Source organism: Falco biarmicus, chromosome 10 (genome assembly GCF_023638135.1).
Source record: "Falco biarmicus isolate bFalBia1 chromosome 10, bFalBia1.pri, whole genome shotgun sequence".
Classification (NCBI taxonomy): domain Eukaryota; kingdom Metazoa; phylum Chordata; class Aves; order Falconiformes; family Falconidae; genus Falco; species Falco biarmicus.
The window spans coordinates 20,037,910-20,063,893 of NC_079297.1; the positions used below are offsets into that span (position 1 = coordinate 20,037,910).

At 37.8% G+C, this 25,984-nt stretch overlaps 1 long non-coding RNA gene across 1 annotated transcript in view; it reads left to right on the forward strand.

Annotated features, from left to right (window-relative positions):
- The first annotated feature begins 612 nt into the window (after window positions 1-612).
- The window catches only part of LOC130156438 (uncharacterized), a 33,629-nt gene continuing 8,257 nt past the window's right edge, over window positions 613-25,984 (forward strand). Inside the window, exons 1-4 of the long non-coding RNA XR_008824424.1 lie at window positions 613-4,423; window positions 4,535-4,648; window positions 17,516-17,706; window positions 19,959-20,139. This is a non-coding gene — a long non-coding RNA (uncharacterized LOC130156438). The remainder of the gene's footprint in view (window positions 4,424-4,534; window positions 4,649-17,515; window positions 17,707-19,958; window positions 20,140-25,984) is intronic.

Sequence of the window (25,984 nt, forward strand, 5' to 3'; positions counted from 1 at the left end):
GGCAGGGATCTACTCCTGTCCCCAAAGTAGAATCCTCAGCTACATTTGGATTGTTTGGGCAGAGCCTTCTCCAACTTCAGCAGTGAGCCATGCTCAGTTGCAGATGTTGTATCTTTGTTTTTTGAAGGTATGATTTTTTCCCCCCCCGTATATTTGCAAGGTAAAATTCTTAAAATTCTCAACGTATGTTTTGGTTAATGCCACATCCTTTCATTTGACCTTTACTAATGCAGTCTTTTATCTTTTCAAAATATGCTCCCTAAAAGATTGTTTTTCTAGCCTGTGTCTTTGGTTATTTTACCTCCTTCCTTTATCCAAGAAATGTGTGTCTTCACATTCAAGCCTCTCTCATCACTTTAATCTGTTTCCTTTTCCCCCTATCAAATGGTTGATTTATGCTTCTGATCAGCATCTCTTTCAAATCAAGCACACTGTTGCTTTTTTTTTTTTCTTCCCCCCCCCCCTCCCCCCTGTTGAGCAGCTCCCTATAAACATCGTTACAACTTCAATCCCTCTAAATGCTTTTGTAAAACTTTTATGAGGCCATGATGCCTCTGAATCCTGACCAGAATTGGAAGCTCGGGTGGTTTTCTCTCAGATGTTGCCCTGCTTTTTGCCACCCCAGTGTTATCCCTTTTCTTAGATTAAAAAGTTGTGTTTGTACAGCACCTTTTGTAATCAGGTTTGGCAGCTCAGTTGTGCAGCTATGCAGTTCAGGCGTATCAGAGTTACTATGTGCTTCTGGACTGTTGTTTCTGGGATACTCAGCCTTGTTGAAGTGGCCTGATGCTTTTACCTGCTCAGTTTCTTTAACAAGTAATAGCATAAAATAGCTCTGGGTGTGTGAAGCATTGTGTTTGAATACAATACTTAAACGAGTGCTCTTAAGTAAGAATAAGAGTATTATGCAGACTGATATTTTTTTGGACTGATGTTCTAGATCTGTAAGTTGTCCCTGTGTAGCATTAGGAGGTTCATCTCGGAACCCTGCTGCTTTCAGACTGTTCAAGAAGCTGCCTCCTATGTACTACAAAATTTTCCAAGTTTTGCTAATCTTCACAGTTGCTGCTTTTTAATTTGATGTTAGCTGTAGAATAATAAGCTTTCATTAACATTCTCAAAATTACTTTGCTGGAAACATGTTAAACAATGTGTCACTTCAAAGCAACCCCTTCTCTCATATTCCCTTTAACAAAGAAAACTGCCACCATCATTTAAATGTTATTTCTTCTAAAGAGAAGAAAATCTGTCCAGTGCAGGAGGAAGCAGATATTCCCCCTCACACATTTTCCAAGGGGAAATACCTTCTTTTCATAGGAATAACTTGTAGGGGAAAATACTCATTCATATGAACGTTATGAGCTTCCATAAACCAGCACAGCTGCCGTTGCTTCTGTGGTCATAATTTATTAAGTCCACTGAATATTTGACATCTAGCTTTTAAATGTGAATCCTATCTTGCAAGTGATTTCTGAGACTTCAGTCTCCTGTAACATTACCTTCCAGTTCTGCATTTCACATCAGTGATGCTTTCCTGTTAAATGATACAGGATCCAAGGTGAAAAACACTTGTCATCAGTTGTCACAGATGTCACCTATAAAATTCAAGCAGCATTTTGAAGCTTTCTTTTGGAGACCTTTCCCTCCATTTTTGCTTCAAAGTTAGTTGTTGCATCTTTGGTGAAATAGTATTTTCTTGGAACTATAAACTAGGGAACTAATGAATGCAGTATTGGGACTTTGCGGGTATTCTAAGAATCTTTAAATTCTTAGAGAGTTTAGAACCAGAGGCACCTTTTTTTTAAAGAAGAAAATCTGTTTTAAAAAGCAGTAACATTTTGGAGACAAAAAATATGCAACCACTTGTTTCAAGGTAATACAAGGGAAATAGAAAATCCTGAAACTGATCATTAACCTTGATCAAAATGATTATTGGCCATTATAACTGGGGATGGTGGGCTTCCAAAAGCAAATGACATCTGCTTTACCTCATGTATGCATGAATAGGGAATGAATAAGAATAGGGAGGGAAGAAAAAAAAATAATAATGAAAGCTGCTTGAAATCACTGGGGACACAATACTTGGGATGAACTGACCCCTTTTTTCTGTCTGAAAAGCTTTTAATGAAAGAGGAAAAGGACCTGATGATCTTTTACTGCAAAGGTTAATAACATAAAATACTGATGAGCATTTTATGTAAGAAGCAAACCTGCAGATCTCATTACCTGGGCCTCCTGATTGTGCATTCATATTCAACAAGAGAAGTGGAAAATACATTTGACACATTTTAAGGGTTATAGTGGACAGCGTTCACGTTTCTGATTCTATTCCCAGTGCACTTTTCTTGTTGATAGAAATGTAAAAGACCACTGAGGTCACCCAGGCTGTCTTCCAGGCCAGGCAAGCTTGTTCACTCACCAGACACTGATGGCTGGGAAACCGTGTCTGACTGCAATGAACATCAAGATAAGGGCAACATTTGGGTCCCAGTTCATCAACTAGCAATTGCTGTAATCATCATCTGTTTGGCTTGCATCAGTTTTAGGTAAAGATCTTGATTGCTGTTGCAAATCTTCAGCTAGAAAATCTGGGGAGAGGTGCAGAGTCATTGACTGTATTAAGTGTGACAGCATGGCTGAGTCTTCATTGCATCGTGAGTAGGGACCAGTTTGCCAAGTGTTGTATAGTGAAAACCACTCCAATTACATACTGCTCTTTAACTGGGAGAAAGAAGACAAGAATCGTAATGTAGTGACAGCAAGCAATGAAAATTGCAAGCTTTGACACAAATTAAATTTGCAAAGGCGGAAGCCATGCCCAACACCATGACAAGCTAATATGGGGAAGAATGAGATTAACGGGTTGAAATATCTCTTTCCTGTTTAAGGTTAACCTCAGGCAAGAGTGAGTTTGTTGGTGTAATGTCTTATTGAATTTTAATATGGAAATGTCTCCTGGCATGTATTCCAAACACCCTACAAATAGTGATATTGATCTGACCTTCAATTAATATGAGAGGCCCTCTGCAAAAATCAGATCTGGGTTTGAATAGCAAATAGCTTTAATATTCTGAGGAGAGCAGATCATTTACACATCTCAGTTTGAGACTATAAATCACCAGGATTATGGTTTTTTTTTTATTATCATCTTAATGCGGGCTTGCTTTCCCTGGAGCAAAAGACCAAAAGCATGGTGTATCATTAAAAAAAATCACGGAGAAGATGTCAGTAAGGTACAGACAACGAATAATGTGTTTGTACAAAAGGGAGTTATTTGAAATCTGTTCCTGCTCTCTGTTGCCACATTTTTGAGGCATCTGCTGTCTTTTTGCCAGTGGGCTAGAATGAACACTCCCCATCTTCAGCCTTTGCACAGTCTGTGGGTATCTTTCCCTTTTCAGTTGGCACAGACCACTCTTTCTAATGGCCAGCATGTACCTCCCTTTCTCCTTGATGCAGTATCCCACATCCCATCCTACAATAAGGGATCATGAGGCATTCACAATCACAACTCATTGCTACCAAGACGACATAGGAAGCTGAGTGGTCTTGATATACAGCAATATGGTTTTTAATTTGTATTTTTGCTTGCTTGTGACAGTAGTGAAAAGTTTAACAAGGATGCCTGCGTACCTTCCTGTCTTACCTGTTCTTAAAGTCTTTATATCACCTTTATATCACCAAAGTCTCAATTCTCATGCAGCTTTGTAAGTATAGTAACAGCTGGGAGTAGTTCTGTAGCCGTTCATCTGTATTTGAGGGAATACCTTAAGTCAAGTGGGCATCAGACCACTTTTTTTAAAGATAATTTTTTTTTAATAGCATTCTTCTTCCATCTAGGCTGTTAGCAAATAACCTTTCTTAGCCACAAAGTAATACATAGTTTCACTGATGCTGATGCTGATATTGAGCAGTTTTCTATAGAACTGTCATTGAGCTGGGTGTGAATTTTGGAGGTTTACTCTCTTAATTGATTTTTCATTGGCCCAGAGAAAATCATGTTCCTACAGGACTTCAAAGCCTGTAATTAAACCAGATAAGGATTTCAGCTAGTCATAGCCTCCACTGCTCTGTGAAATACTGAAGCTGAAAGATCAACTTGACCAACTGGACCCCGTGATTTGACAATACGACTCATAGAGCTGGCAGTGACCATCCTTCCCTGGCAGTTTGACCTTGGAAGCATCACTTCTATTTAATTAAACAAAACAAAACAAAACAACAACAACTACAACAAATGAAGATGGGCTCTAGTCTGCCTAAACTTGCCTGGTTGGTGCCACTCAAGTTCCAGACAACAATCCTGTCTGCCAGCTTTCTGCTGTTGCTTAGTCTTACTTGTGTTATTGGATGAATTGACCTATTCCTCTGCTCAAAGGTGGAGAAGCTGGATGAACTGAGTAGAGCTTTGCTACACTTCAAGGTGAAAAAGCATTAAATAAGTGCTGAGGTCTGGACTTAATTTTTTTTTTTGTTTGTAAGATTTTTTTTGTACAACAAAACTTCACAAATCCTCTTCTGATTTCTTATATAGACTTATACATAGCAGTCTGAAGGGGATGTATGGAGTTTGTCTTGAGGAAAATATCACTACTCTAGGCCTTTCCTACTGCCATTCCAGTTGCTGAATATTTTGCTGTTGTCCTTGGTATGTATGAGAAGATGTGATTTTCTGAATACGTGTGATTGTCTGAATATGTGCAATTCCCTGTATAGCTAACCACTGTGAGGCCTTGTGAGGAAGGTTTCCTTATGGTAGCTCTTTCACTCTGGTAGCCTTATAAAGAGCATTTTGCATTGCAGGTTGCACACTAAATCAGTAGCTTGGCTCTCACACAGAGTTGCTGAATTAACATGATGTGACCCAGAGATGCAAAGGGATTTCTTTCATTAACAGTGCCGGGATGCTCAGGAGAACACAAGATGCGTTTCCTAGACAACAGCCAATGTTACTGAGTAACTGGAAGAAAGTACAAAGGCTGAAAAGGGAGTTTATGAAGAGTAGGGATCAATTTGGGAAAAAAATCTGAATAGCACAGTTAAAGTTCTTTTACAAAATGTAAAACATCAAACAGAGAGACCTGCTTAGAGAGTCTGTGAAACAGCTGTGATAGTCTCAGAAATAAAAAGCCCCAACAAAAAATAGCAAAAGTGCACTTTAAAACACAAGTATATCACCTCCTTAAGTCTGTACATGCTTCACCCTTGGAGCCACAATCCTTGTCTGACTTTTTCCCCAAAATTAAACAATCCAGAATGATACTCCTGGTGGAATACACAGATGGCAGATTGCACACGATTTCATTCAGCTGCAGTTTTACTTCAAATTCCATGCAGGATAAATAAACGTCAGCTGAAGTACAATCTCTCCACTGTTCTGCATGCTCACAGTAGGAAGACTGATGTAGACTTTTGGTTAATATTTAAGTGGCATTCCTGACAGTGAAATACTGTGCATCAGCTTGAGAAACCAGCTTGCGTCTAGCCCTCTGGTTCTTCTCTGAAAAGTGGGTTAGAAGCTTGGATGCATCATCTGTCTGCTTCAGTAGCTAAAAAAGTATGACTTAAATTTCCCTCATCTGACCATTTTTAAATGATTAAAAAGATTATTTTTCTGTGCTTACAACTATAGCTACTTGGAGTAACCATTGCTCTAGAGAATTATTTTGGGATCCTAAAGATATATGTTTGTCAGGTTGCATTTTCACAGACATCCAAGCTGATCTGCTGGCTTGCTGCCATGAGAAACGCATGGTCTTTTTCTCCTCCCTCATCTCTTGTCCTCCCTTTCCTTTTGCCTAGTCTGTGGTGATTTTTTTCATTATCTGATTCACTAACCTGACAAAAAAAAAAAAAAGGCATCTTGTTTTGTTTTGACTAGTTAGCTTTCAGAATGGTCATTGAGTTGAATTGTGTTTTGGATAGTCCTGGCAACCATCAAGGCTGACACAAAGCTAAGCGATGCGGTGGGAGATGAAGGGGGATTTGGCTGCCCCTCTCATTGGCAGGATGCTATTGCATTGCCCTCCTGTTCCATGGAACTGCAGCATCAGGGCATTGGTGAGGCCGCATCTGGAGTGCTGCATCCAGTTCTGGGCTCCCTGGTTCAAGAGAGACAGGGAACTACTGGAGAGGGACAAATTACTTTCTCTCTTTTACAAATGCAGGGTAATTCGTTCACTTGCCCAAGCTCTCAGAAAAAAACCCTGGCAAATCTGAAAACAAACATTGGAACAACTGATGAGTTCAGTGTTTTAACCATGAAACTGTTTCTCTGTATCTCTCTCTTTTTTCCACACCAGCATCTGGTAGAGAATTGTTAAGCCACTACTGTTGCTGCAAAACTTTATCTAACCAGTTACGCTTTCCGTTCTGTTTATTAAAAAAAGGAGAATTATTGGAGAAATAGTAGTAAACAACTCTGACTTTATTGCTTGCTTTTAATTAATATCTTTTTCTCTCTCAAAAGTATTTACTAGGCATATATCACTCTGAGGCTCACATTGGGCAAAAATGTTGGTAAAACTTGTTGGAATAGGAGGTTACATAAACGTAGAGCTCTGGGATGCTGCAGGTTTTTGAGCTGCTTGCTTGATAGGTTTTACTCTCCGCTACCTGCCAGCGGATGTCACACTGACACAAAAATGGCGTAACTAATGAGCCAAGTTTCTACTCTTTCCATTACAAAAAAAAGTTCTGCTACTAAATCTTGACAGTCTCCTCAAAGAGAGATTTGACTTCAGCAGGACTGTAGCCTGAGAAAAGACAACAACATTCAACTGGACTATATATTTAATAAGGATTTGTTTTCTGTTTTATGAAACCAGACTTAAAACTTCCTAACAGAAGCAAGCAATTTTATTGTGAAGAATTATCACATTTCTCTGTGAGAAAAGCTTTCTTCCCTGTTTCATCAGTGAACTTGCATCTGTGCAATGGAATTCTTTTACAAATAGAGCTGAATACATACAGTTCAACCGCAGTAACATTTTAATCATTATTTCATTACAAAAGCAATGCAGTTGCAGCATCATCTTCTGGTTTTTTCCATTGTGATTTTATGTATTCTATCTTAGCAAAACATCATGGCACAGGTATTGGCAGCCAATAAGGTACTGCTGCTGTTAGGCTTCTGTGCCCTGAAAAAAGTAGTGTCAAGATTATTGCATGAGTTTGTATTTAAATTGCAGTGCATTTAAAAATGAGCACTAGATCAAATGGTACTCCACTCAGAAATTGACGTGTACAAAAGTAGCTTTTAAAGACAGTTCTGGTTACTAGAGAGATTATTGCTGTTCCCTGAGGCACAGGAGCTTTAACAAAAATGTGCAGGAGCTCATTGTCAGAATCCTGGTGTCCTGGGTTAGTTCCAGAAATCCAGAGCCATTTTTTCTTTTTATATGTCATTGCTGCACTCTTAGGGATTAAAAAAACCCCCAAATAACTACAAAACTTCTACAGAATTAGTGGCTAAATGTTTTCTGTTGACTTCACTGTCCAAGGCGTTTACTTTGAAACTGATTCTTGGGAGCTAAAATTGGATTGTCATCATATTTAAAGCTCTTGGATGTGTCTTGCTCAGTAGAACTGAAATAACTAAATGGCTGGCAGCAGCCTTTCTCTCCTATGGCAGTATCCTGTTAAAGTCTATTCAACTGTAGACCATCTATCAGTCATAATGTCATCGTGGTTCTATTAATTACTATGTTCAGTCAGACAAAATTTTTTAGCTAGCAGTATTTTAGATTATTTAAAATATTTAGAAATAGTTTTACAAAGGTTGAATGTGTTTTAAAAAAGTCTTACAACTGAATCTTATTTGACATTGAAAGTGCTGTCTCTTGCTTTGTATCTGTGTCTGGGCATCACCCACAGAGAAAACCAGACTGAAAAGAGAGTCATAGTTCAGAGAAGATGTAACTTGTTTATGCCCAACCCCCAAAGTCACAGGTTGCTTTTGAAATGCTGTGAAGTGTTTCAGGTTGTACTGTTAGCATGGGTGCATCTTTTCTCTTACTGTATTCCTCACCTGTTAAAAAAGGGCCCTTTACCTTTCTACATTCTTTATGTTTATACGTTTATACTTCAGCTTTGACTTTCTCTGCTGCAAGACTTTGGCTTTGACTTTCTCCTTTCAGGAGAGTATTATAGAGGCAAATGTGGTGCCTGCTTTCTGATCTTCAATCTTGCCAAAGATGGACCAGATCAGACGCAATTTCTGTCTAATGACTGTATATCAGTATAATCATTTAAATTGTGGGTGCACATTGGTAAGAAAAAGATCCCAGATACAAAATCCAGTGGGCTGTATGTAGAAGATGCATACAGTTCGGATACGTTGCAACTCAGTTTGCTGTGCAAAACTTGCAAAGTGAGCTCTTGCTCAGTCTGATTTGACTAGAGCTGTTGCATGTGGCAAGGATCCTTGCATGATGGAACAGAAGGCTGGATCCGGTCCGTTTGAGCTGAGGGATGCTACACGTCCACACACATCCTTATGTTACTACTGTGTGAAACCATGCTATAACATTTATCGGCCACCTGTTAGCAGTGTTTATTGACTGTGAAAAGGGATGGCCTCGGATGCAAACCTGAAGGGAACCTTCTCAGTTAGGCAAGAGGGTAGACCAAGAAATATCTTTGCATCCCATGCTGTTTGCTGTCACCATTCAGTGTTTCTTCCTGGCCAGAATGATGTCCTTTCCCTTTCCAGGGAGGGACCTCTTCCATGCACTGCAATGGCAGAGCCCTTAGTGGAAAGGAGTACAGATTGTGTTCCCAGAGCCTCCTGCTTTGGCAACGGAGGTACAGCTTCAAAATGCGGAGTACTGTAATACTAAGATTCCTGATGTTTAGCAGGAGAAGGGATGCTAATTTGTATAGTGGTGCATGGCTGAACTGTGCTGTTTTGTGAGGAGCGTGTCTGATCTACCGACATATCTTTGTTAGAAGATATTAGGAAAAAATGTATTATCAGCTGTTACAGCAATGACAGCTGAGGTGAAAAAGCCTCTTCGATCTTGGGTAATTAGGTGGGGGCTTGTCTAGCAGTACAGCCACACAAAGAGGGGGATTTGGGAAGCTGACTTTGTAGGAGGGAGCAAGGAGGACTGTCAGCAACCTGAGTTCAATATGAGTTTAGATGAAACATTTCAAGTCACGCTGGCAGTGACGATGAAAGTGACATTTCTTAGTGCTGGAAATGGCATTGTAACATAAATGACTTCTTCATTTCTATTTGCTTTCTGTGCAGGATTTTAAAGGGACTTGCATATACTTACATTGGTGATCCTGGAGGCAGAAGTTTTGTATTTAGATCAAAATCTGTTCAGACCAGGTACAGGCGGTTAAACAGCTGTGCGTTAGTTGGGGAGGGAGGGAGGGAGAGATTGATCTAATTGGGCCCTATATTTTTGTTAGGCGTATGTGGTAATATTCCACTCTAAATGTAAGTGGGTAGGAGTTCGAATTTATATCAAAAGGGGATACATGCAACAAGTTGTAGATGTTGTGACATTATAAAGCATCTAATGTAGTATAGATATAATATTTTAAATAATATATTTACAATATAAAGCAATATATTAATTTACAGTATAAAGCATCTAATGAGTTCTATCCATTAATCACAAAAGTTGGTTAGCAAAAGTATTTTTTTATAAGCAATATGCTGAATTTCAGTGACTGAAAGGAAACCAATTATTTCACAATCAAAGGAGAAAGAAAGGTAAGTTCCAAATATTTCTTTTAAACTGAGTTTCGTTTAAAACCAGTCTTCACCTCTCCAAATCAAATGAGTAGACCTTAAGGAGATTATAGCTTCTGTTTGATATAAATCAGCCTCTTGCTTGAAAAGTACATCTGCTTCAATAAGCTTTATGATAGTTATCAAGACCCACTAAAACATCTCAGAGACTGCAATGTGTGACATTACTCCCAGCAAAATTATCCTAAATTATTTGTTACCTGCTTTTTAATATTTAAATATATCGTATTTTGGTAAATTATGTTAAAGTTTTCCTTATTGATGTATCAGGAATCATAGCTTCTCTATTATTTAAGTTATAAAATTGTCCTTTATGTTATGGTGTCATAGATTTGTTCACATTGGACAGGGCTTTGGGAGGGCTCCAGTCCAACCTGCAGCTCAGAGCAGGGCCAAGCCTGAATTCACATGAAGCCATTTCAGGGCTTTGTCTAATCAGGTCTTAAAAACCTCCAAGGACAGAGATTTCACAACCTCCGTGGGCAATATGTTCCAATAAATAATCATCCTCAGAGGTTTTTTTCTGTTAGAGAGTTGGAATATTTTATATTTCCTTAGGAACAGTGAGAAGCTAACTCCCTTATGTAATGAGAGTCTCAAACCTGAGTTAACTGGAAGATAGTTACACTTATTTTGAAGGCAGAGGTGCAAAAATGAACTCTCCAAACAAAGAGCTCTTGTGTTATATAAAAAATTTACCCTGCTGAAGCAGCTCTGTCCCCTTTCCCTCCTCCATTGCCATGCCTGTGTTATGCCAACCCCTATGCCTACACAGCCTAGGGAGACGGCTCCAGTAATTTTGCTAAACTTCTGCATTAAAAAGTATAAAGCTGCCTGCTACCTTTATTTTTCTTCATAAAACAGCTCAGCAATAATATAAAGCTTTTCATCTTCATTAACTAATACAGATGTTAATTAATTAATCATGCTTGCATATCCCTCTATTAAATAGCTAGTCTACTAAAATTTATCCTTTCTGTTCCCTAAAGGTATTTTGTATATCAGCCAGGTCTTCTATTAATCTTTTCTTTTCCACAGCATGTTTAACCTTCTTTCGCTTATCATTTAGGGTCGTTAGGGCTTATTGTCTTAGTTATCCTCTCTTGAACCTTCTGTGTTGTCCATTTTTTTTCTTTTCTTTTGCTTTCTTTAACCAGAACTGTGTAGTTGCCCCAAATTCTCTTCTGATTAAGTGTAAAAAATCGGGAGAAACCGCATCGGGGTGAACTCCACCAGAAGCCAGATTGTAGTCATTCTCAGGGCTTGAGACGTGACTTTACGGTCCATACCAAGATGAAATGTTATCTGCAATTGCTTTGATGTTTTATTTTTTCTTAATAAGATTTGTCACTCTCTACTGATTAGGCATTTACTAGTAAATTGTGTCTAATTTATGTGGACACACAGTGTACACAATTCAGAGAAAAAAAATCAGAAATTTGGGAAGAATGGGAAAAAGATTCCAAGAATTATTTGGAGTCTCAAATCATGATCAATAATGAGAAACTAAAGTTCAACCTACTGCAAGATAAGGTAACTTAAATTAAACCTGTAGACCTCCAGGGAGAGGATTACACAGCACACTGAAATCAAACAAAGATACAACAAAAACCAGAGTTCGAAAACTGGAGACAGACTAATTCAGGATATATTTAAGATTCACTGAGAGTAATTAACCATCAGAACAATTAACCTATGAACATAGTGAATTTGTTGAAGTATTTTAAGTAAGTATTTTTCCTAGAAATGTGGTTGTCCAGCCAGAAATTACTGGGTGAGATTCTATGCGAAGTTAGAATAATTCATCACAGTCTCTTTCAGCCTTAAAATTTAAGACTATAAACCTCATATGCTCAAAACATCTTTTTTTTTTTTTTTTTTTTTTTTTCTATTTTATTCTCCCCCCTACTTCTAAGTGTTTGGGGAGGAGATCATGGCTTATTCCTGGCTAAACACAAAACATCACCTCTCTTGGGATTCTCATCCATGCACATTGCTAAGTGTTTTCCTGGGAACAGTGCAGAATATGCCATATCATTCAAGACCCTTTAGTGCCTTGGTGTCCTGTAAAATAAGATCTCTTTTAATTTATTCCTGTTCTTTACTATTTCTCTTCCACCGTAACATTGCATTGACTGAAGTTTGATTGTTGTGGTTGCTCCCCTATTCATGTTTAACTTCTAGCTGGTTATATTCTGTCAAAAGTGTTTTCTGCAGGCCATGTAATTATACCCACTGATTCCCTCCCTGTAAAATCTTTTCTGTTATTGCTGCTTCTTCAATGAGGCAGTACGAGATTTGTTAGGCATGCTCTCTGTGGGTAAATAGATGCTGACTGTCTGCAGTTTAGGTATAATTTGCTAAATGTTCCATGCCAACTATTTTCTGCTATTCTTATTATTCAAATCATGCTTGTAGAGCCTTCTAGTTCTGTTTTGTTTTTTTTTTTTTCTCTTCTTGATAGCCAAAATAAATATAACACTGACTTCATCCTACTACTTCTGCCTATTCTGTCAATCCCAAGGAATCTCTTATTGCTATTAAAGCTGTAGAGTAGCATTTATCTGATTTCTGCCGAGTCAGAGATTTGAACTGACTTCTATTTGCCTCTCTTCCCCCTTTGTTTTGTGTACAGTCCCTCCTCGCTCTTTTCATGAAAACCAAGTGAAGGATAATGAGGCTTTATATCTCTTAGAACAAATTTCTTCCATTTCTACCTCTTTTTTTAATTACTCATTTTTCCAGCTGATTTTTTTCTCCATAAACATGCTTTTCTTATCCATCTGTTGCTCCAAGCCTGTAAACCCTGTTGCAGGCATTTGGCCCCCTTTATTACCAAAATCCCCTTATTTCTCACAGCTCCTACTGACAGTGAGCATTGTTGGTGAGCAGCGAATTAATCTGTTCCTCAGTGTTCCGTGTTCCAGCTCTTTCATTTCACCCAGGATTTGCAGTGTTGAAAGCTATCAACATCCTTACCGTAAAAAAATATTTTAATGCTGCCTGTAAAAACAAACAAACAATACCCACCTGCAGATGATAGGCTTTTGCACTGAGTAGAGGATTGCTTTTCTCTGTATCTCATGTCAATGCTGCAAGTATAACATCTCTTCAAGGATAGGATATCATAGCCTCTTGCTCATGCATTGATGACCCATTTTTATTTTGTATCGTGCTGTTCAAAGACAAAAGAAGGTGAGACCATCTGAGGGAGCTTTCATGATTAATTGGTCTCTGTTACCTGTCCCAGAATGCAGATTGAAACTGGAACGCTCCAGCTCCCAAAGCTAAATTCACAGAAAGCAGCTGGTTTGGTTTTTTTTTTTTTTCTAATAAGAAGCAGAAATACACACCTGCCACTTAATATGTGAATGATCTTTAAAATACTGGGTAGTTTCAACTAGATCAAAGCAACAATGGCTTTAGATACAGTCATTTAAACCCATTTGCATCGTCTTCCCTGTTGTCTGTCACAGCCACAGAGAGGCACTTTTAAGAGTGATGCATTCCTGTGCATTATGTTCATGTTTCAGTTTAAAGCCACAGGCGGTAGCTAATTTCCATTCTTTTGACTGTATGAGATCATCTCTGATAAACTGTTCATTTGGCACGTTAATAATAACAGAATGAAGCTAGCTACAGCACTCATACCATTATTTTGTGGTACTTGAGCAACTCACTGTCATGCGTAAATTTGTTTTCCAATACTTAGGCAGTGAGAAAAGTGATAGCCCTTTTACATAACTGGGGAATAGAAGCAGACAGATAGGCAAACACTTCTATGTCTGTGTAAAAAGTAACATTGGTATCAGCAAGCCTCCTCACAAGAGTCAAGCTAAGCATTCAGTAGAGTATTTGAAGAAATCGGAGTAGAACAACTATGCTTTCAGCCCAGGAGCATAAAAATGCTTTGAACAGACGGGAAAGGGATCTTCAGAGCCACATGCCAGCACTTGTAAAGCTCTGCAGCCAAATGGAAGGATATCTCACTTAGAATGATACTTAAGGGGAGAAGAGACATTAGGAGATACAGGCACAGCTAGTGAATAATTAACTGGGCCCTTTGAAATCTTTTAAAAAGTGGTTAGTAATTTCATGAGGAATACTTCGGGATGACTTAACCTGCTCTAAAAAAAGAGATTGTTTATTGATCCTTGTTTATGTATTTGTTTTTGGGAAGGGTAGGTACTGTAGAGATCCTATTGGCACTTTCAAGATGATTATGGCAGTTTTACTTTTCAAAACTTTACAGTTTTTGTTCCCTTTAGAAGCCTACAAGCATGCAACTTGTGGTCGTGCTCTGCAGGCATCACAAACTTAGCAGAGGTAGGCATTTGCAGCAGATCGATTCAAGTCTTTACAGAAACGAACTGCATTATGCTTTGTCTCAATGCCTGTGACTTTATCCTACTTCTTCTGCTGTTACGGCTGTGGGAAACCTGAGCTTTAAGTCTTAATAATCTTTAGCTATCAGAAATGCTGGGTCACCAGCTTCACATTCTCCCAAAGTCATGATTTGTATGAGTCCTAGCTGAGCAGGCTTTCATTTTGGGTCAGATTGCCTAACTTTGCTCAGTTCTTGCCTGGTGACAGATGACTATCTCAACCCGGCCTGAGAGCTATGCGTTTTCCACTATTTAAATTTCACAGTGCAGTGAAGCAACTGATATCCATATTCAGCCACTCTTGTCGAGGATGTGAAAGTGGAGAACCTTAATTATTTAATGTTGTAAAGCATTCCAGGGATCTAACCTGACAGTCCCAAGCCTTTTCTTGTTTGTTTTCAAATGGATGAAACATCTAGGAAAGCATAAGGGCTTTCGTAATTATTCACACCTCTGGGTAATTCTATTAATGGACAAATATAACAACATTTCCATACACTGCCCAGGCACCTGATACCAGCGGCAGTATTGTTATGAATTGGATGTCTGCTGTAAGGACCTTATGAAGGAGCACAGGCAAAGGGCAGCCAGGTGATGGCTTGTTTCTATTTAGCAGCTGTCACAGGTAGACTCGAGTATCTGTATTAGCCGTCACCCATGGGATGGGCAGCAAATTTGTTTCCTAAGAAGCACCAAGGTTTTCTTCTGGGAACGCTATGAGATCTGGTAATCATTCTGAATGTGAAATGTGGCACCTTAGGTTTCATATTAATGCCCAAGCAGCTTTCTGAAAGGAAGGCTCCCACGGCTGCCTGCTCAGCTTGTGGCAGCCTGGAAAGGAAGGTATTTTAGTTGTGGGGTAGGATAGACTTTATAAAGGTTGTATGTATGATATGATGTATATATATATAAATATATATGTAATATATATGGCATTTAAGTAACTGCAGGTTGTTGGAAAACTGTGCTGTCACGTACAGAAGATAGCCACTTGAAATAGTGAAAAGGCTATAGCCTAATTTAAAATTAAAACATTAAGATAGAAGTGGTAACTACAGTGAACACTGTCGTGAACACAGATAATATATAATGATGTACTTGAACATGAGGTTTGGCTGTTGTCAGACCCTGAGGAAATCCAATCTGTTACAGCCGTTCTAGAGGCTTCTGTGCCAGTGCACATAAAATCACTTTATCTTTAGTGCTGATGGTTGTTACTTAGCACTCTTGGGGCACTGCACATATCAAAGGTGCAGCAAATATTTTACATACTTTCTTATAGAGCTAATCCAACCCGAACGCTTTATGTTCTGCCACAGTACTACAACCCAGCTGCTATCAGTAGTATTGGTATTACAATCAAGGATAGCATGTAGCTCCTTATTTCTGGGTTACCATAAAATGATATATTATGCCCTGCAATCTACCGACAGACAATCTGGGACAACAAGGCACATAACATCATTTTGATATTTTGAGAAATGGGGACACAAGAATTAGAACATTCTTGTAGTCTGCCTTAAAAATTTCTTCATGACAGCAAGTAAAAATTTTAGAGTAGGGAAAAATCCTAATCTTTTCAACTGCAATTTTTTTTCAAAGAAAAAGGCAATTTATTGACATCTCTAACAGTAAATGCAGCTATATAAAAAAATAAATTGAAAAAAAGGTATTCTGTACCTTCTAGCAAGAAAACCATATGATTGCATTTCCTTCACCAGTATAACTTACTGCAAAGACAATATTGATGAAATTTAGATAAGATTCTAAATTGTATATAGTGATAACAGGAATTTAGTGTATTTTAATGGTAATGCGTATCCCAGCTTTCTAACACAGATATAACTACACAACTTGAAATCACTGTTGCTGGACCTAACACATTTGTATCCACTAACACACTTAATCCACTTTTCTGTTCCTAACTTTTACCAAATGTAAAACCTTACAAGCAGCATGCAAACAAAATATTCCATGCAGACCTAAATTGTCTTTAAAGTACCATTTAAAAAAAACCATTGCTTAAAAATATCCAGAAAACTGTATTCAAAGAATTGAAAACACATTAAGATAACAATTTTACTGTAATTACTTCAGAGGAGCCAACCGAGCATCTTCTGCCTGGGAAAGTTCATGAAACAGTGTCCCTAAATTCAGGCTTACGCTGAGGTGCAGGTTCAAATGGTGTTTACCTTACTGACATAGAAGTTAGAAGTAAATGGTTGCTTTGTGTTGTCTAGTTGATGAAGACAAGTTCCACATGGAAACCAAACTTCTGTTGTTTGTTCCTAGGCTGTAGTAAGTTTGGTGTTCAATTTATTATATAAACACTCAGTAAATTAATGACATGGGCACTGCCTACTGTGAAATGTGGAGACTCTGAGACAGAGCTTATGACTAAGATGAGGCTTTATAGCTGAAAGTTAAATAACCTTGGTGAAGAAGGAGGATTCTTCTCAGGCTAGTAACACTGACTGTAAAACCCACAGCTGGTATGAACCAGACTCTTCTAGACGCTTGAAGGACCTGACACCTGTACAAAATACGTGCCATAGCAAATAGAAGTTCAATTATACTGCATTTACTTCTCTTACTGTGAACTATTACACCCTTTTTTCCTGGCATTTTTTGTAAAGACCTCCACAGGAAAAACTCAACTCATTTACCTTCTGCTATAGGACTACGATGAAAATGATCTACTTTACTTCGGCCTTATTATTTGAGACCCAACATTGTCCAATCCCATAAATTCTCTCAATTAAAACCTGTATCTGCCACTTGGGATGAAATAGGTTTTCAAGATATTACCAACGTGATTTATAAAGGAATATGTATAACTAGGATAAATTTTAAAGAAAGCTACATTAAATTCACTAAAATGAGCCATGCAATATTTTTACGTGTACAAACATTGTCATATTTAACTTGGGCAAGTACAGCAGGTACACATGTGATGAGATACAGAAAAATACTAATTGTTGGATTTTCAGAATGTTTTTCAGTTTGTCATCTATAGCATGATTTTTAACGTCAACTGCAAGTTGCATTTAAAATTTGATTTTAGACAGACCCTTAAAAGAGTGCAAGCAAGAAAATTCATTGGCTTTAATAGAGCAATATATGGTTGATTTAGCTCCCTATTGATGCAGAGATGCTTGCTTGGTCAGAAATTCAAACAGGGAAATAGTATGGAACTTGAACAGCAAGAAGCCAATGAATGCAGCATGACATTAAATACCCTGAGCGTCACAGTGGGCTTAGCATATTTTCTTCATAGTGTATGAATATTTTGGATTTTGCAAATTGAGACAGACTTTTTACCAGTATGTGCATGATTAGTGTTATCTTGTTCTCCACTCCACAGGTGGGCATTTTACTTTGCAGAAAATTCAGAAAGACAATGATGATCTTATAGCACAGAAGAGCAAAGATGGAAGTGGTGAGAAGGAACTCTTCTTTGTTCTTGTGCTCCTTGGAAATTTATGGGCCCATAGCACAGGGGTGAATGCCGTGCACCATCTGGATGTATCTGGGGCCTCTTCTTGACTAAGACTTGTAAGTAATGTTGCCCCCAGATTTCCTTTCTTTGCTACCTCATATATAGGTTTCAACTGGAGATTTCAAAGTAAGTCAGTCAGTTAAAATCCTTAGACTCGATCTCAAAAGCAACAGTGATTTATTTTTTTTCAATAGCTAAATTCATTTTATCTTCTCTATCCCTGGAATAAGTTAAAGCACGTTTTCAGGTTCTTCATAGCTATCTGCAATGGGTAACGACACAAAAACAATTAAGAAAAGACCAAAAAATCACAATCAAACAAAAAGAATGTTTCTAGTCTGAACATCAGAAAATGAAGGTAGATACCTATTTTTTAGGTTAGTTAAGTGATCGAGCAAAATCACATACTTTCAAAAAATGTTCTTTTCTGAGCCTATTGAAATCAGAACCTCTAACACAGAGACATGTGACATCTGCATTTGTCTCCCTAAATGATGCTTGTCAGGAGTATTTCATTCTCTCCCCTGTGACTCACTCACTATTCAAATAGATGCACTCCCCAAAGATGCCGTCTTACAAAGCATCTTCCATATAGCTCCTAGATCCCTCCTGGTTGTACTGCATTGTTGTTGTTAAATGTGGATGTTTCTTTGTAAATGCCCTCTACTCCCCATCTTCTTATTTCACATCCAGTATATGCTTCCTTGGCTCCACAAGGTGATGGGCTCTGCTCTCATTCCAGAGTATGTATTGTTTGTATAATTGTCCTTTCTAGAGTAGGTAACTACCCAGTTTTGTCTTTATATAGAAAGGCAGTGTTTTCTCATAATTCCACCTCAATTTTATTTAATCCTGTATGAAATATTGACAAATTTGTGCTGGTTTACCATAGAGATACAACAGTTGATTCTGAAGGAAGCATACTGGAAAGGCTGTCATAAAGAAAAGCCATGAAAAGTCTGAAGATATATTTTTAAGTTCTTGTTTATAATTTTGTAATGATAAATGGAATACCTGTGACTCTCTGCTCCATTTTAGGCAATCCCTAGAGTGGAAAACTTTTACAAGCCATGTATATGGTACTTATTATATACCTATGTATCTATATCTATCTATCTATCTTTATGTATATCTATATCTATATAATTATGTATACTTACATACAGTATAAATGTATACTTCTATATACTTACATATAAGTATCCTTATACTATAGACTGTATGTTAATTTTAATTAAGGTAGTGATCCCTAGGGAAGGGGATAGGGAAAGAGGGAAATTTTACTTGATTGGAAAACTGAAGTAAGGAAAAGGGCAGTTAGTTGTAAAATTATATTGCAAAACCCAAATCAGACTAATGCTACAGTATAGAAAACTGTAACTCTGGAAGTTCTGACAGTGTGTTAGTTACAGCAGGGCATGTAATTTCTCCCTGCTGAATTTTCTAGCTCTTAATTTACAGAACTGCACTGAAGTAGATTCTCTTTTTTCTTTTTCAACATAAGGATTATTCATGTTATGACTCACCATGATTATTCAGCATTTGAGCTATTATTTGAATGCATTTGGCCAGATACATTATATGTAATGCCTGCTTCTTGACTGGAGAAAAACTGAGGAATTCTTTGTTCACATATTTGCATTGACATATTTGCCATTTGGTTTTAAACAATATTCATATATTTGACTTTTAAATTATTTTTTCATTAACATTGTTTTTATGAAAATTTGATTGCTCAGATTTTTCCGCAAAACACACTCAATAATGATGTGACGGTGGCCAGCCAGTCTTAATTTGAAAACAAGAATATTCAGGATAGATGTTTCTATACTTTATGCCTAACTTTTATGGAATGTATTATTTTATACACAAATGGCTGTTAAACATTCAATTGTAAAAGTTGCTCAGCAAAATGGTTGTGCTGGTATGTTGGTCCTATTGCTTCTGAAGACAGCTCATTGCAGTGCTTACTGAGAATGGTATGACTTAATATCAAATATTCAGGAATTTTTTACTGAATCACTGCTTTTCAGCTGTGATAACAACATAGTTTGATACCCAATTAGAAATGAAATTCCCTTGAAGTATAACTGAGTATTGAACTCAGAGAACAGATTTGTACATCACAGAAACATGGTTGATAAATCTGCAATATCTTGTTTGCATTTAAGTTTATAATTCATAGAATCATTTAGGTTGGAAAAGACCCTCAAGATCATGGAGTCCAACCATAAGCCTAGCACTGCCAAGCCCACCACTAAACCATGTCCCTAAGCACCGTGTCTTTGTGTCTTTTAAATGCCTCCAGGGTTGGTGACTCAACCACTTCCCTGGGCAGCCTGTTCCAGTGCTTGACAACCCTTTTGGTGAAGAAATTTGGAACATCATGCAGAGGGTACCTAGGTGAAAGGGAAGAACAGAAGTAAGATCAGTACCCTAAGGAGAATCTGGCAAAGAATTTCTGCCTGCTTTAGGACTCCTAAGGCAAGGTAAGAAAAACCCCAAAATATGAAGCTTGGGCTCCATGTTTATGTATATGTGTCTAGTGCTGGCTTTGCAGCTACACTTCTTTTTTTTTTTCCTTTTTTTTCCCACCCTTGAATATTGAGAATTCATAGCAACTTTTTATTTCAGTAGCTCTTCTGGGGCTTCATTTTGTTTTTTTCCACCTGTCAGGCTGGAATACACGTCTTACTACTGCTACACTGGGTTTCATGCTGAGGGAGGGAAAACCGAATGAGGGTGACAGCCTATCTGTTGCTCCCCAGTTAGGGTCAAGGCTGCAGTTTCAGCTTGGATTAGCTGATAAAACAGAAATGTGTGAACTGAAAAGGTGGAATGGCACTGGAAATCACCTGTTGTTTCATTAGCCACGCTTGGATTGATTCATACCAGTGCCATCTGAATTTCCCATCCTCTCTTCAGGCAAGTGCTTGTTTTCCTTTCCTGAACAGCTGTTGACTTCAGCAGGAGGGGGAGGCCTTGTAGGTTTTCTGCTATCCCCCAAAATCTCCTTGGGAACTGATTTACCTCTGTGTTTTCTGACATTGGCAGAGAACTTTTACATCAGCACAATTTGCTGGTGACCACGTATCTGTCAGTCTCTTGCGCTCGTACCAGTGACTGCTGGGAAAATCCAGCCCCTTTTTCCCTATTGCATCAGCAAATAACAAGGCACCCAAATATTATGCAGACAGAATGACCTCAGAGCACCAGCAATTTAGATGAAGAGTTCACAGCAGAGGGCAATTTATAAAATGCATACTTTTTTAGGTACTGTAGGTTTCTCTGCATTATGCCGATCCACTCGTGTCTCCTTGGTCCCTGGAGAGCCGATGAGGGGCGGCGTTCAGCCACTCTGTCTGGTATTTCTCCAGTCCTGTGCTCACCACACACCAGGGAGATCCAGGTATGGAGCTCATGGTCTTCTCAAGGAAAGCTGTCCCTCCAGCACTCTCCTTAGCTGTATTGCTACAACAGGTCTAGCAGGGGGCTGAGGCACCCCAAAATTTAACTGAGCTATGGGAGTTGCAGAGGAAAAAAGACAGAATACTACTGTAAGGAGCACAGGATCACTGGTGAAATTCAAAGAGTCAAGAAGACAGCAAAGTCATCAAAAGTTGAAGAACACCCAGCACTGACATGGCTTATGCAATTTGTTACAAGCCAAGTAAAGACATTGATCTCAAGCAGCATGATGTAAAATGATCCTGTGCCCAGGTCAGGGCTCTTTTTTTCCTTAGCTGGGGTTTCTTAGGTGACCAAGTGCTTTCCTAAAGGGAAAGAAACCGGTTTGCTCCATCCATTGTCAGTTCTAGTATAGCAAATATGTATAACAGAATGATTTTTTTTTTTTGAGAGCAATAAAAACTGTATGAGATTGCAAAAGGTTTATGTATGTTTTATAGCAGGAGCAGCCATTAGAGTAAAACTACATTATTATTCTCTTTCATGCTTCCTTTCTGCTTTCAGACCACATTCCCTGTGAAGTCAAGCAGGAGGTTCTTTAGTTTTGGCAGATGTCTCAGTGAAAAAAATTAGCAGTGCATTTATGTATTTATGCAATGGCATTAAGCAGATTGTAAATGTTATAAATCAAACAATATTGCCAAACATGAGGTTATGTATGTTAATGCAGTACATTGCCCATTCTTATCCCCTAATGAAGCAGGAAACTCAAGGTACAATATTTTTTGATGTAGTTCACTAAAGTCAAAGTCTGGAGTTTCCCAGGTCTAACTGCACTGGGTGCGTTCCACCACTGATTGACTCCATCTTATTTCCAGGACAATAGGATTTTCAGCAATGTAAAATTATGTTCTGAAAATGCTCAGTGATAAGCCCATAAAAGGTATAAAATTATTTAAATGAAGTTATGCTAGTTACAAGTTATTGCCATTGCCAATACAAGCACCATTGTTTGAGTGGTAGAAAAGCAAAGTTTAATCCCTGTGAACATGTTGGTTGTGTGTATTTGGTTTTGTTTCTTATTAGAAACATTGCTAGGGAGAACTGATGTATTTTTTTTTAAGGAACAGTAAAATGATTTGTGAAATGTTGGGGCCTGTCTATCAGTTCCGCATCTTTTTTTCTGTAAGTTTTACTTTTCAGAGAATTCAGTGTGTTGCTATTAAGTGTAGACATATTTTGAAAGTAATGTTCCAGTTCCAAATACTTCTAGAAGACTGGTAGGCTTCTGGCACCTAGAAATCTTCTTCCAACTGACATTGTTTTGTTTCCCTGTCCTCCCTGAAGTTAAAATTCATTTATTGCCTTTGAAAGTAACAGGGAGAGATAACCATTTTGAATTAAGGGAAGAATCAGAAGTAGGGGAATGTGCGATCATGTAAAATGTACACTAGTTAAGAGCAAGCAAGAAAATAAAAAAAAAGGATTTTTGGTAAAACAGGCAAACAAAACGCACCATTGACTTAAAGGATTTATGTTATGTAAATCAATTCCCATAGGAGGCTATAAATGTTACGTTGGTCTAAATTAGCTGAGGATGATGACGTCCTCTAAATTAGGTGAGGATCAGTTTGTCCTCAAACAGCCTTCTGACTGAAGGAATGTATTTCCTATCATTACAGCAATCTGCTACAGAAAATTAAAAACTGAGCTAACTTTGAGGCCTTTCCCTATCTCTGAAGCAAACACTATAATAATTTACCATTTCTCTAACATCCTAGTAGTTACACTTCAGTTTAAACACTGATCAGCATTTAAGTACTAAATAATATTAGTATTTTCCATGAAAGATTTAAAATAAAAACTCTGGAACTAAAAATATCATAATGGACAAATGTTTTTATGAAGGAAGGGTGTTTTTCACCAAATGAAGAATACAATTTCCACCACTTTTAACTAAGGAAAAGCCATCTTTTTCTACTCAGAAATACTGTTTTCACTACAGTCTAGTTAGAAAAATGCATACTGGAAAAAATTCTTATTATGCTTGTTATGATTTTGCTTTCAACATCTGAAAATACTTTAAAAGCAAGATCCCAGTCCAGTTGGTTATTTTAGACAAAGCTTAGATTTCTTCTCTGTTGAGTAAAGCATTTGAAGGCATGTTTATCTTCAAGAATTTGCTTAAATGTGGTTGTTATTAGGTATATGCATAAACACTTTGCTGAATGGGGATAGATTGCTGCAGCAGGCTCTAAAGGAACTAAGAACCCAGCTGATAAAGGGATGCTTTGGGTAAACTGTGCTAAATTTTAGAGATGTTGAGATCCCCGTTACAGTGAGCACCACGCATCCATCTTAATCATGGGAGCTAAAATTATAATTTCAATTTTTCTTACCTGGAAATTATAATGCAGGAGGAGGCAGTAATTTGCTTGTGGCTTATGTGGTAAATGGGATGTGATTTTCAGACCACAGCCAAACACAGTTAAGCTGGGCTTTTCAGTAACAGTGTCTATTCCATTCTCATAAGGGGAATATTTGCTTTTTGATTTGAAATTTCCATCTGATATTAACAAGCACTATGTATGGGCCTTGAGGAAAGAGTATGAACCAAGATAGTCTGATTCTGCAAAGTGGTTACTCCGTAACGAAACTTCCTATATTTCTGAGTTAATGGGCCAAACGCCCTCCCACTGACTCCAGTGATGAACCTGGCCTGTTATTTCTAAGTGTTACTGACTGCACATGTTCTTACTTGACTGTTATATGACTGAAATAGGCTGGCGAGCACGATTATATGGAGTGTGTGCACAGAGGACCATGACGGAGACCAGTGTGGCTCATTATGACTGACTGAGGGTGAAAATGAAAGTGCCTTACTGTGTAATGGGCTGTTCTAATTGAGGTCTTGTTTAAAATGTATGTCAAAAAGGACAAATTCTTTAAATTAGCTTTCCAAAGCCATGTTTTTTTTGTTGTTGGTCGGTTGTTGTTTGGTTTTTTGTTTAACTTCAGCTCAGATGTAGAATGAATAATTTTCCATAATTGATGAGTAATCCTGAGAAGGCAGGGAAATACTCTACTACCATGTTCCAAAAAACATTTATAGCTTTCATATTTCTGTAATATTAAACTGAGGAGTTACAAAAGGAAACTGCTAAAACATAATAATTTTCTGTAAATTCTATGAAGAACTTAGACTTTGCAGTGGTTGACTGTGATCATCTTCTGTGACAAAAATGAGTAAAAAAATTAATCCTTTAAATACTAGCATGCCCATTTTTCTTATACTGTTTCCAAGGAGCTGAATGATACTTTGAATATGTGTAGTACTGAATTGGTTCTGATGTTTTGGTAATTTCAGGTTCATCTTATGCTGGCCAGTTCAGGGTGGAAGAAAATACTTTTTTTTTTTTTTCCTTGATAACTTCTCACTCTTCAAAACATTCTCCCCTTTTATGAGCATTTTCTGGTAGCGCTAACAAAGTCCAGGACTCTCGGTACTATCCCTAATTCATTCTTATCAAGCAGTAACAAAGTGGGGTACGGAAAATGTAGTCACTGACAGCCTGCCTTGCTGTCTTCTATCAGACAGGATACAAGGAAAGAGCCCTGCTTGAGGCATATCACCTACTAAAATGGGTTGTGAGCCATGATTCTGAAGTATTTTTGCATTTTTTTATTATTATTTTTATAAGCTTTGTGACTGCCAGCAATATTGTTAAAGCAACCTGTATTATGCTGGCAGAGTGTATACCCAAGAAATATCTAATATATCCAAATATTGAAATGCAACCAAATGTTGATATGTCATCACTAAAAAAGTTTTGAGAAAGTTAGGACCAAACAGCTGTTTATTGTTTTTTTTAATAAAGTTATTGTAGTAGTCAATTACTCTTTAGAACTGTAAAATAAACATTAAGCAGTCAGTTCATTTATATTTCACCCTTCTGTAAATATTCTTATACATCTCCATTACCTCACTATATTATAGAATAAGAGCTATAGCAGTCTCCATTATAACCTTAGTTTCAGCAGCATCTGTCTTTCCAGCCTCCTGAACACAGGAACCTAGTGTTGGCATTTTGCATACCATAATTTATCTTAGTAAAATTTCTTTTTTGTTTACAACTGTACAAAGGTGAAGTATTCTTGATGACTTGGGTTTTAGTTTAAATTTTTGAAGTGAGGAACATTAATATCATTTACTGAAATCTAGCAAAACTTTCTTGGACTTCACAGGAACCAATATACTATCCAGTGCACGTGTGTATAGTAATATCAGGCTGCCTGAATTGATCACCTACTGGGCTGTGATTCAGATAACAGCTCAGACTTGGAAATACGGATAGGGGAAGAGAAAAGAGCTGTAAGAGCTGAGAAATTTAGCAGCAAACAATCCGTTCCCTGTTTTGGAAATGTTACTTTTAACAAGTCCTACAGAAACTATGACTTCTTTCAGGCATCTGTGTTCTCTTTGTCAAAATCCAGCTCTTTCTATAAACAGTGAATGGATTTAGGACCTAGCATTGCATTGAAAACTGTTGCTCTGAATCATTATACTCAAAAACACTAGAACTTTGTGCTGGTTCCAAAGATTCATTCACATATAACACACTGCGGAGTAAACTGCAGCCAGAGGTATCCTCAGAAGAGCCTTGGGAGGGTGCCTCATTAAATATTGTGATCAGTTTTTAAAATATATTTGGATAGCATCCTTGTTATTGCTTTGCAGTACATGGGCTTTAACTTTGAGATGAAGAGAAATATTCTATATAGAGAACTAAACAAAACCATTGAATCCATAGAGAAGTCACTCAACTTGATACAAATCCACACTACAGCTGGTTGTGGCATCAAACTTTTGCTCGCTATGGCCAATGTCTTTAACTTCTGTTAAACTTGGAGACCTATTTGTTACAT